Source organism: Parus major, chromosome 1A (assembly GCF_001522545.3).
Source record: "Parus major isolate Abel chromosome 1A, Parus_major1.1, whole genome shotgun sequence".
In the NCBI taxonomy this organism is placed as follows: Eukaryota; Metazoa; Chordata; class Aves; order Passeriformes; family Paridae; genus Parus; species Parus major.
In genome coordinates, this window is record NC_031773.1 from 48865997 (window position 1) to 48877954 (window position 11958).

The 11958-nt window shown below is 50.2% G+C and overlaps 1 long non-coding RNA gene across 1 annotated transcript; it reads right to left on the bottom strand.

The window, feature by feature from the left end:
* Nucleotides 1–5578: 5578 nt before the first annotated feature.
* Nucleotides 5579–9705, bottom strand: LOC117244403. The gene is made up of 2 exons (XR_004497401.1): nucleotides 9446–9705; nucleotides 5579–6240 (listed from the first exon to the last, which is right to left on the bottom strand). It is a non-coding gene; the product is annotated as an uncharacterized LOC117244403 (long non-coding RNA).
* Between the last annotated feature and the right edge of the window lie 2253 nt (nucleotides 9706–11958).

Genomic DNA, 11958 nt, shown 5'->3' on the forward strand with positions numbered 1-11958 from the left:
CTCTTCCCGTTAGCTGCTTTAGGCTGTGTTGAATTTTGATCTGAAAATGGGACTGGTTTGGACTGAGTTAAATATTTACAGCAGATGGGAGGGGGCTTGATGGTAAAAGTTTGCCTCAATGCCGTGCTGCTGAACTGATGTGAGTAATTTCATTATTCGTGATTTAAAAGCCGTGTTTCTCTTATATCAGAACCTGCCACCCCACTTGGCAAGCTGTTTGCTGGACCAGCTTTTTATGTATAGGAAAAAGATTATTCAGCAAATGCTGAAATGAGATTCCCAAAAAGCTGAAAAAATCTTTAGTTCCTCAGTGTCCAGATGCTCCAGGCTATCTCCTTCTCCACAACCTGTGAATGATTCATAGCAGAACATCTGCATCTTCTTCCCAATTTGATCCACCAGGTCAAATTTGTTCATCACTCAGCATCTTATCCCTAAAAAGGAAAATCATCCTGTCTGAGAAATTCCCTAGCCAGGAATCATAGAATCATAGAATCATAAAATGTTGTGGTCTGGAAGAGACATTAAAGGTCATCTAGTTCCAACCCCCTTGCCATGGGCAGGGATGCCACCCACTAGACCATGTTGTTCAAAGTCCATTTAACCTGACCATAAACAGTTCCAGGGGTGAGCAGGGATAGCAACCAGTGAGTGTTTGAAGTGAGAAAACAGGACCCAAAAACCTCTTACAGGATTTATATTTTGACTATGTTTTCTTGAAAGAACAAAATCTCAACTTTCATCCAGTTTAATATAGTGTGTGTAAGATATTGCCATAGTGTTACTTATCAAGGGAATAAAAATACTTTGACACAGGATTAAACCCTAAATAAAGGAAAATTAAGACTCTTTACAAATAAATGATGTCTCATCATAAAAGTTTCTACCTGGAGAATCTGGCAAGTCAGTCTAGGCTATAGTGCTGCTAAATCCTTTCCCTCTGCACTTGTTCTGTCTCTTCTTTAAAAAAAAACAAAAAAACAACAACAACAACAAAGCAGAAAGAAATGTGTAGTGGCGGGTAGGAGATGTTGTGGTCCCGGGGAGAAGCAGAGCCCCATCTCCTTACACAGCTAGCAGGGAGTGGAGCAGGAGAGAGGAGGGTAGCACAGTGCTGTACAGCTGCAGGGCTGCTCACAACAGGGCAGAGCTCCCAGAGAATGTGCTCTTTGTTCCCTGCCTTTAAAGGGTAAGAGAAACACTTATGCATGGCAAATTAGCCCAAAAATGTATTTCTCTAAAACACCCGATTGTCTGGCCAGCTCTGCAGCTGCAGGGAAGTTCCAGGGAGAGAAGGGGGAGGCGGCGGGGAAGGAGGAGGGAGGCAGGGAAGGAGGATATTGATGGCTGGGATAGGGGGGGCAAGGCAAGATGATTGTGCGAATGAGGGAGAAATTCTCATGCCACCATTCAAATGGAGCTGACCAGTGAGCCAGGGGACTCCTGACAGAGGGGCCACGTTGGTGGTCAGGGGACCACGATGTCTCCTGGGGGCAGGAAGAAGAAGGGACACAGCCAGCTGTGCTGTGGCCAGCGTGGGAGCAGGCAGTGGTGCAGCCGGCAGTGCCGGGGAGTCCTGCCACCCGGCAGGTTCAGCTGTGCCATCTGGGCCGGGATGCTCCGCGAGCAGTGCCATGCTCCTCTAGTCACCGTGTCACTCGTGCCGGGGGGCTGTGACTCCTCTCCTGCTCCCCAGCAAAGTGCACAGGGTTCGACTGTCTTTGAGGAGCAGGGCCCGTGCTCTTCCCAAGAGGTGGCATTTAGGTTTAAAACATCCCAAATGTACCTCTTGATTAAGAAAATCTGGGCTTGTTAAGAATTTCCAGCTTAATGCGGTTACCCATTTAAAAACTCCCAGATCATTGCTAGCAGAAAAGTGATTTCTTGAACTTCCCTGGAGTTTGGGAAGCAAAACCTAGTGATAAGATTCTTGACGACAGCTTGGACGCTGAAGTTCATGATGAGTGCCACAGTCTTCTCCCTGCCCTGAGGGATGCCACTGAAAGCAGTCAGTCCTTCCCTGAGCATAGCTGATACCTCAGAGTCCAGGGACTGTCTCCCACGTGGTCTGGGATGAGACATCCTCTTTACGTGCGTGTATTTATTTTATTTTCCATTACCTGCTGGCATGGAAAGAGAGGTGGACCCTGCTGCAAACTACGGCACTTTGCAGGCACAGCCTTGAGGCAACCTGACTTGTCCTCACCACTGCTGACTGAATGCTCCTGGGGACATCTGCAGAGTGGTCAAGATGCTGCCTGCAGAGGAAGCAGCTCAGGCTAGGCTTTGCCTTTGAGGAGTGCACTCAGGGGTGCACTTGCCTGCAGAAATCCAGGTCCCAGTGCTCTTTCCTTTCCTCCACGTGCCATTTTGGGCAGACACTAACTTCTCCTTCCAAGTCACCAGTGCTGCCTGCTGTGAGGGCTGGTGAGACTGGGAGGTAGCCTTAGGTTAGACTGCCCATAAGAAAAGAGAGAGACACAAGAATGTCAGATTGGATCTGTTTTCAATATATTCCCACGACTGTCCAGCTCAGGTGTAGGATTAATGTTTCCCCCAGTTCAAGTTGGTCCAAGAAAACTGTACTCTGTTTCCAGGTTGCTGTTATACTCATGTGACCAAATGTTTTTAAGGAAAGCCCTGTAACTCTTTGGGCTTGTAATCCAGAAGTTCTATAAAGCCACCTCTCACTTGACTGGAGGACACAAAGGACAAGTGGATCTGGATGATTTATCTGAACAAGAAGTGGGTTTGACTGCTGCTGAGAATTATTCACAGAATCACAGAATGGGTCAGGCTGAAAGGGACAACAGGGGGTCATCTGGACCGACCTCCCTGCTCAGGCAGGGTCATCCTAGAGGACATGGCACAGGATTGTGTCCAGACAGTTCTGGAGTGTGAGGGAAACTCCACAACCTCCCTTGGCAGCCAGTTCCAGTGCACGGTCACCTGCACAGTAAAGAAATTCTTCCTCATATTCAGGTGGAACTTCCTGTGCATCAGTTTCTGCCCATTCCTTCTGGTCCAGTTGCTTGGACAATTGATGCTTTGAATCTTGCCTATTCATTTTTTCATTTCAGAAAGATGCTTCTTGTTTCACGAAGATGCTTTAGTTAACACTGGGTATGGAAATAACTGCTGGATGCAGAGCAGGATCTGACTGAGGGAAGCCAGAATCCAGTTTGAGGAATTCCTACAGTGGAGAAGCTCATTTTCTTGGAGAGGTGTGATGAGCAGAGGAGGAGATGGGGAGCTGAACCATGAATGGCTCATGAAATGAAGGGTTGGGAAGCTTCTGGCAGCTAGTATAATCCTGTCATCACTACCTTGCACATTTCTTTATGGCCAATTCTCTCATGTTTACATGGGAGAAGAGAGGATGAAAAATGTTAACTTTAATCAAGTCAGCAATCCTTCTTGGCTTTGATACACTTCCTTTTCCACTCAGGTGAAAGAGGTTCTTCTGCATGTACTGACATATATCCCTGTGATGAGGGGGATCTGTCCTGTGTTCTCCTCCCCTCCCAAACCTTTGCATCCCTGCAACTCCTCATACGTCCCTCTAGAAATACCCTGAACTGCCACCACACAAACTTCTGTGACCATGTTCCATGAACTTAAGCTTAATTTCTAAGGCCACAAAGCTACAGTGGTGCCAGTGCTGGGTGTCAGGGATTGGCACCTTCAGGGACTGGGTGACACAGACTGATGGCTGAGTTCTGAGATCACTTGTGCCAAGGTGGGACCCAGGGAAGGCAGGAATCCAAGCATGCTCCACCACTTTGTGGAGATCCTGAGACCTCCCAGTTATGGCAAGGATTGGCATCATTGGGTGGGAATGACTGGTACCAGGGAAGCATTTATTGGTAAATAATTTGCTAAGAAATGGGATTTCAAGGGAATGAAGTTGCAAATTCAGACAATTCAACAAACACTTTTGACTGGAAAGTGAGTGTGGGAGACGGATTTTTAAAATATCAAAACATTTCATTTCAAGGCAATCTTCCTGAATTATTCTTTTCTACATGCCAAAATGCTGTGAATGGACATTTTCAAAGTGAATTTCTGACATTTTGTTTCAAGCCAGCATTTTGCATTTAAAACTTGACCCAGGCTGAAAGATGAGAGGTCAATCACAAGACCCTAAAACAATGAAATAAAACTTGCTATTTAAAGTTCAAAATAATGTCTCAATCTCTGAGTTCTGCCATTTGAAATAAAAACTAAAAATCACCATAGAGTTCCTATGCATGTTCAGATCAACATGGCCCTACCTGACACCTCTGAAGTGGTGGAGTCACTGGAGCAGAAACAGCGTGGTTGGGATAAAACCGGCCAGTAGTGGCCTGAAATGAACTGAAATATGCCCTTATGCATCCCAGACAGAATTTCACTCTTCTATAGATAAATATCACTTTGATCTCAATGAGGCTCTTTATGGAGGCATGTGCTCCTCTTAGGGATGTTTGCAGCCCTTCAGCTCCACTGGGCAACAGGCAGAGCAATGATGGGCAAAGCCCCTGTGCCTATGGCAGTTTTACTCTGCTGGCAATTACCTTTAAGCAAATTGGCAACCAAAGTGTTATCATTTCCCATCAATCCCTGGGAGCACTGATCTCCATGAAAACCAGTGGAGTTGCTCATGAGCATGTGCCCATAGGCAGCTCCAGGGAAAAATAGCAAACATAAGCAAAGTCTGCGTGCAAGAAAATCCCTGCTAATTTGGGAGGTGGTCCTACTACTTATAATGGGTGGGTATGTTGGGGGACAACAACCAAGCAGGGTGAAGGACTCTAACAGTGTTTTGAGAAGATGCTGTACCCCCCATCTGCCTCTTCTGTACAAAGGTTCAGTCTCAAGGGACGTGAGGATTAGCCTTCCTCGCCAGCCCCAACTCCTCACTCCGTCTACCCCGTCCTCCCTGCCATGAGCACGTGGTCCCAGCTGGCCATGAATAGAGTTGGCACGGGTGGGTCCAGCCTGAGCCGCTGGGGCTCACGACTCCCGACCTGAATAAGCAGCATAAAGGCACAGAGCAGCCCCGTCGCGGCTCTGTCCTGACCCATCCTCCCCAGCTGCAACAGCATCCGCTGTGGGCCCAGACCGGCCATTCTTATCCAGTCTTTCTGTGCAGTTTGACTTTCTCTCCCTCTCTCATCTCCCCCCCTCTACACCCTTGCCTTCTTTTTTTTTTTTTTTTTAATCCCCTTTTTTCGAACATATCATTACAGGAGCAACAAAAAAGATGGGACAATACAGCCATTGATGAACTGCTCTCGTCCTCCAGTCCCGATCCCCCCCACTCCCTCCCTCCCCTTCTCTGGTGCGTGCCAACACTCTTTCCACCCGCCCAGGGCTGGAGCCAGCGCCAAACAACCTCTGCTAATAAACAAGAGGAACCAGATAAACCAGGAACACAATAGAGGGATTTGTTGCACTTTAGTGGTGGTGGGAACAATGTCAACTCCGTGGCGCAGCTGCATGGACCCCCTCCCATCCTCTCCCCCCAACGCCTTGTGCCCCCCGCTTACTTGCAGCCCAACACTGTGATTTATGAAAGGCCAAAGGTCAGTGTGCATTAAAGGGCTTCTTTCTTGCATCATTTATTAACCCCTCTATGACAAGGCACACTCATTGTGGCAGTGGTGGTGGCACAGGGAGCAGGGCACAGGCAGAGTCCATCCCAGTGGCACCATGCATCTCCCAGAGGATGGTGAGACACAGGCTGGTGCTTAAGCCTGGTTTTACACTGACCTGGTGCTGGGGGGAGGAGGGGAGGCTTTGATGAGATATGTTTTGGCCAGCAAAAGCAACTCATGACTCCAGCACAGCTCTGTTTTCACAGCACGCAGGTCGCCGTCTGCCCGACCTATACTTGCTGCCAGGCTGGTGAGCTCAGGTTGTTGTCCATGCTGTGGCCGTGGACAACAGAGCTGACCTGAAGGGGTACCCTGAAGGTGCTGTACTTCACATGGCAGAGTTGACCATTTTGCATCACCAGAGCCTTAAGTCACCCTGTGCTACCAGGTGTTGTCACATGGGCTGCCCATGATGCAGCTGAGCAGAGAGGAGGCAGGGGGTCATGAAAGAGGATGAATCACTCCAAGGTCTCCTTCTCAGGAAAGTAGAGATGTGTCCAAGATCTCTCCTTGGCTCACCAGAGCTGTTTTCCATTACAAGCAAAGCTGCCGTGTCACCATGCAATATTTTCAAGCCTTCCTGTGTAGCCATGAAGCAACACTGTAAAACAGCAGCATAACAAATCCTTAGCCCAATCTTTTTCTCCTGAAATTGCAGTGACCAGGTGAGTTTGAATGAGCCATTGCAGCAGCAAAGGCTTCAGCACTGAACTTTGAACCCTGAGTTACAGCCCCTGGCTGTGTTTGAGGGTTCCCTGGGGACCCTCTTCATGGGCAAGCTTGCTTGGGAGGACAACAACATTGCCATCACAGGCTGGGGGTGGTGAGGCAGCCCTGGAAAGGGGATGCCTGCTGGAGTTCACATCCACTGTGAGAGCAGTGGGGCTGTGCTGGCCCCTGGTTGCCTGGTCCCTCTGTCTGGGCTCAGCAGAGGGGAGGCTGTGTTGGTGGGTTGGAATATCTCACCCCTCCCTGGATGAAGGGATGGGTAACAAGGGACAAGCTTGGGAGCCCTTTGAATATGGGTGTCAGGGTGAACCCCTGCACAGGGCAGAGGGGACATGGACACTGGGGTGAAGAGGAAGACGGTCCCACTGCCCAAATACTGGCTGGTAACTCTGGTTACCAGCCAAACTGCTCCTGCCCTAGCTCTGGTGCCTTGAGGCCGTGCTCCCTCACTCATTCTCCCTCACATTCCTCTGGGAGCTGATCAGGGCTTGAATGACACCCCAGATGACTCTTTGCTATTAATTCCTGTGAACAGAAAGGGCTCCTTGTTCTCCCAGTCCTACTCTCTGGAGGAATTACAGGGGCCAAGGCAGCAGGCTGAAGCCTTCCCGACTTAACCCTTCCCCCGGCTCCCCAGGAGCCTCCCTGCATCCAGGGGACTAGCAAAGGTGAAGATCACCCTGGAGCCACCTTGACCACCACAGAATGAGCCCACTGGGGTCATTCAGCACTGTTACAGACACAGGTCCCATTGGGAGGATCCCCTTTTCTGGTTGTTCTGCCCAACCTTGTACAACTCCCTCCTTTTCCCCTCTAAGCATCTCTCATCTGGTGTGCAGACCAAGAGCATCCAGCTCCCTCCATTACATAACACTGGATATGCCAGACTCCATCCAAGAACAGGCAACCAGGTCTTTCTCCCCAAGCTCTACCCCTTCAGTGCAGGCTTTTTGGGGTTAGCCTTTTGGAAGTACACCTGTCCTCTCCAGCAGGAGATGCAGGGGTTAACAGCCAGGCAGGCTCTGTGCCATCTATCAAAGCAGGTAGCAGACAGACATGCTTGCCCCATTCCTCTTTGATCTTCTCAGACCTGAGTAATGCAGGAAAATTGTCCCGTTTAGCCATCACAGGTCCTTGCCATGCCCATGAAACATTAGACTGGCCAAGATGACAGGCCAGGAGCTGCCTGGGGTCTTTGCAATGTTCAGAGATAATTCTCCTCCCTACTTTTCACAAGGTTTTCCCTACACCTTCTCTCTGGAGCAGCAGCACCATAACCCACTGCTTTAGAACAAAAAATGCAGCTGAGCAAAGTCTGCTTGGCCACATCAAGGCCATATGCCAGTGGCAGCAACGCTGTAGTGTGCTGCACCTGTGGCATCCCACACTATCCCTTGGAGAGAGAACAGGTTTTACTCCTGCTCTGGAGCCAGGTGGGACTCTTGAAACCACATCCAGACCCAGTCCCCAGAGAACTTCCTGAGGACTCCCACCCCCTCCTGAGGTGATGGGAGTGCAGGGTTATGCAGCAACCAGCACCATCCAGGCTTTGTTGCCCATACAGAATGATAATCCTGGAGGAGGGCAGCCACTGTGACATTTCTTTAGCTGCCTGCCCAGGACGCTGGGTTGTGAAACAGCTCAGTCCACCAGTAAACAACTCCAGGCACTGCCTGGTTTGTGTTTCCCCTGACATCCCATGGCGAAAGTTCCTGTACAGTTGTCCTGTAACCACATGGTTGCTGTATGGTGCTGCCAAAACCCAGGCAGGGCTGCAGGCATTTCCCAACTGACCCATACCACTTCCTTTCTCCTCAGGCTTCATCACAAACAACCAGTTCATCAATGCCCACAACTGGAAGCTCAGAGGCACCTGGAAGGGTCTGGGACAAACAGTGGAAGCTTTGGCCAAGAACAGTGAGGGGTGATGAAGATCAGAGCCCAGCAGTGGATTCTGTGCCCTGCTCTCAGTTGGGAGGCTGCCTGTGGCACAAGGCAAATCAAAGGGCTCTTTGGAAATTGTGGCAGATGCAGAATTGACACAAACATGGCCTTCAGAGACCCTCTGCTTCTCTTGTTCATGGACAAGCCTTGAAAATGACCTGCACTCTGGGAGCCTGGGAGAGTGGTCATGACATTGGGTGGGAGAAGAATTTGGAGATAAGGGCATGAGGAAGTGGTGGAGATGGGGCTGGGCTTGGGTGCTCCAGCAAAGGGTACGACCTGGTCCTGATCTCTCTCAGGCTGTCATCAGTCATGTCCCATGATGTCTCACGAGTCAGATCATCTGCAGGCTCACAGGTTTTCCAGACATTATAGTGATCTTTCCCTTTGCTCCTCCCTGCTTTTTCTCAGAGCATCACACTTATGCAATCGTCAAATAAAAAGGGTATCACTTTGAAACCTTTCTAGTTTTTCCAATTTTCTCATGACTTCCTCTGTGGGTGGTCAAATGGTCACCTGGCCGCTAGCTTCCACTTGCCCCCAGGGTTGAATAATGAGCTTCCCAGATATCCCATGGCCATGATGATGATGTGTGCTAAGGCCCAGTGCATCTTCACACCGAAGGGGATGGGCAGTCCTCACTGAGGATGTCGGGTACACTATTTCTGACTGGGACAGCGAGACTTCCAACATGGGTCAGCTGTCCCTGACATCATCAACCCTCCCATGACCATCTGGGTTGCCTGGTCCTCTGCCTCCCTCTTTCTCCCTCACCAACAGGGAGAGAGACCCCCTTTCCAGCAGGAGGGCTGTCCCCCTCCTCACCAAGCCATGCCAGGCAGCAGCAAGCTTCAATACCGACAATGATGCAAATCCCACTTAGGAGATAGGGCAGGTCAAGGGTTTGGCTTTGGTGTGAGAAATCTACTTTCCCTCCCTAACATGACGTTGGTATAGCCATTCCCTGTCCTTCCCACAGCATCACAGGGGGGATACAGCCACAGCAAATCCACACCAATCTGCCTGGCACAGGCAAGAAGGCAGCAGGGGCAGCACCCACTCCCACACCCAAATCCCAAACCTCGCCCCCCCGCCGCCCCAACCACCTGTCCCTCATTGTCTCACGTGCCCACCTTCACATGAAGGGCATTTTGCAAAGAGGAGGTGGTGCCCGCTCATCCATTCCAGTGCCTGTGCCCATCCCGGCCACCGCCGCCGCCTCAGCTCCTCCTAGCCCGGGCTTCCTCTCCCGTCTTTGGGTCTGGAGCAAGCTGGACGCTCTTAAAAAGCTTTTTATGTGCGTGCGTGTGTGTGCGCGAGTGTGTGTTAATCACATGATTGTCATTCACCTGTATCCTGAACAAAGACCGTGCACTGTTTAAGGCCCAAACAAGAAAGCCAGAAAGGGAAGGGGGGGTGGGTTGTTGGGAAAACTGAAGGGGCCGTTGAGAGAGCAGGCGCGCGCGGGAGAAAATCCTTATCAAACTCCCAATTCATGGGTCTCCCTTTCCCTCAGCACACTGTGGGTATTGTTTGGCTGGGGGGTGTGTATGTGTATTTTTTCGAATGTCTGTATCGTCCCCTCCTTGCTCCCCAGCTCTGACGCTGTTTTACTGTATGGAAAGATTTCACAGGGAACCCCTCCCATTTTCCCAGGCAGTGCTGGGACAATACCAGTGCTGTGCCCCCGAGTTGGGCAGGGGACAAAAGCTGGCTCTCCTGCTGGGGATCCTGCTGCTCCTCTGCTGTGGACAGGCTCTCCCCTCTGACTCCTCCCTTCCCAAAGGTGCAGGAGATAGGTGTCATCTAGCAAAACCCCTGCCCCGAAACTTCCGTGGTCACACCCGGGTGGCGGAGGTGTCCCACCAATGTGGTCCCCTTGCTGAAACCCTACCAAGCAGATGCCGCTGCGATGGTGCTCCTTGTTCACCGAGCAGCCAGCCTGGAGCAGGGTGTCTTTCCTGTCATCCTTGGGAATGGTATGTACACAGGACACGTGGAGAGAAGAGACTTGCACAAAGATATACAAACACTCACTGCTCTGAGAGGGGGCTGAAAAAAGGGGTAAACAGACTGCAAAATAAAAGAGAATTCAAAAAGTGGAGGCAGGACCAAAGGATTCAAAATACAAGAACTGGAGAAAGGCAGAAGGGAGGGGAAAAGCCCCTTCTTCAGCATTTAAATACAAGGAGACACTGAGATTGCAGAGACTGTGTGGATGGTAGAAACTCCTTTGAGGACATCTCTCTCTTGCAGCTGAGCCACCCATGGCTCTGCAACGAGGCACAAATTGGAGTTGGCTCCTGGCTGGCTGGTGGCAGCAGGCTCTGACAGGGATGGTGAGCAGTGGGAAAAACCCTGGTCCGGTGCCTTGGAGGTTACTGAAATCCCTCCTTGGTCTGATTCCTTTCTTGCACAGCTGGGAGTTGTTCTCCCTGCAGTTTACCTGTTGCACTCAGGGTGTGAACTGAGCAGGCTGTAAACTTCACTCAGTGTCTTGTGGGGCAATTTTTTTTTGTCTCCTGACTGGGGATCCTCATCAGCAAAGCACTAGAGGACCCCTGGCCTCTCATTCCCTACCACTTGTAGCCCTGCACCCTGTATCCTCACTCCACAGGAAAACAAGAAATCTCTGTCACACTGCCTCTTTCCTGTGGAATCCAAAGGAACTAGCCACCTGAAGGGAGAGCAAATAAACACCATTTTCTGGCCATTTTATGTGTCATTCTCCCTCCCTGGCCCAGGCTGGAGATTCTCTCACACTCCTATGCAGGGCCTTTGTAGATTGAGGATGACCCTTACTGGCTGGGGGAAGGTGCCATGAGCTCTGCAGTATTACTGACTCTGCATCCAGTGGGCCACAGACAACTGTGTATGAGTTTACCTTGTCTCACTAGTTTTTGCTGGTCATCTGCATGCCAAACAGAGTGAGCTGCCCTGTCTGTGCTGTGAGTCCTCATCCTGTGCCAGCTACAACTGAGGTGTCCATTGGTGAGAGAACACATCCCAAATGGCAAGACTTGAGGTTGACCAGCTGCTGCTTTGGCCAAGGAAGCAGGGCCTCAACGCTGCTTTGTGAGGCTCTCCATTGGGTTTTCTTGTCATCAAAAAGACACATTCCTCTCTTCCAAAGGGAAGAAGGCATCATGTGAAGAAAAGTATTTGAACCCATCTTTTTTTTCCAGAGTAGGTAATACTGAATAGAAGAAAGGTAGGAGATGATTCCTTGACAGTTATTTTTTCCTGTGGGGTGCAAGAAACCTGTTTAAGCAGAGCTGCCTGCTTGATCCTGATGGCACAGAGCCATTTCCTCCTCCCAGCTTTCTTCAGTAAAGGCTTCTCTTTGGGCTTTAGTAAGGTTTTCTCTGCAGCCACCCTATGGCTTCAGAACTTTATGTACTCCAGAAAACACTAGGCATGCAGGGAAACACCCCTAAGCTGTCAGCCAGTTTGCAGGGGCAGCAACCAGCCTCACAGGTTTGCTCTGAGGGCTTTAGCTCAGGTGCTCAGCATCATCCTTGGGACTGGTTCCCTCACAGTCTGTGTGGTGCCAGCCAGTGGTTTTTTTCTGGGTCTTTCTAACACAAAGCTTCTGGAGAGTGAATGTCTGCTATAGGAGTTGAAAATGTTCTTGAAATCCCTCCAA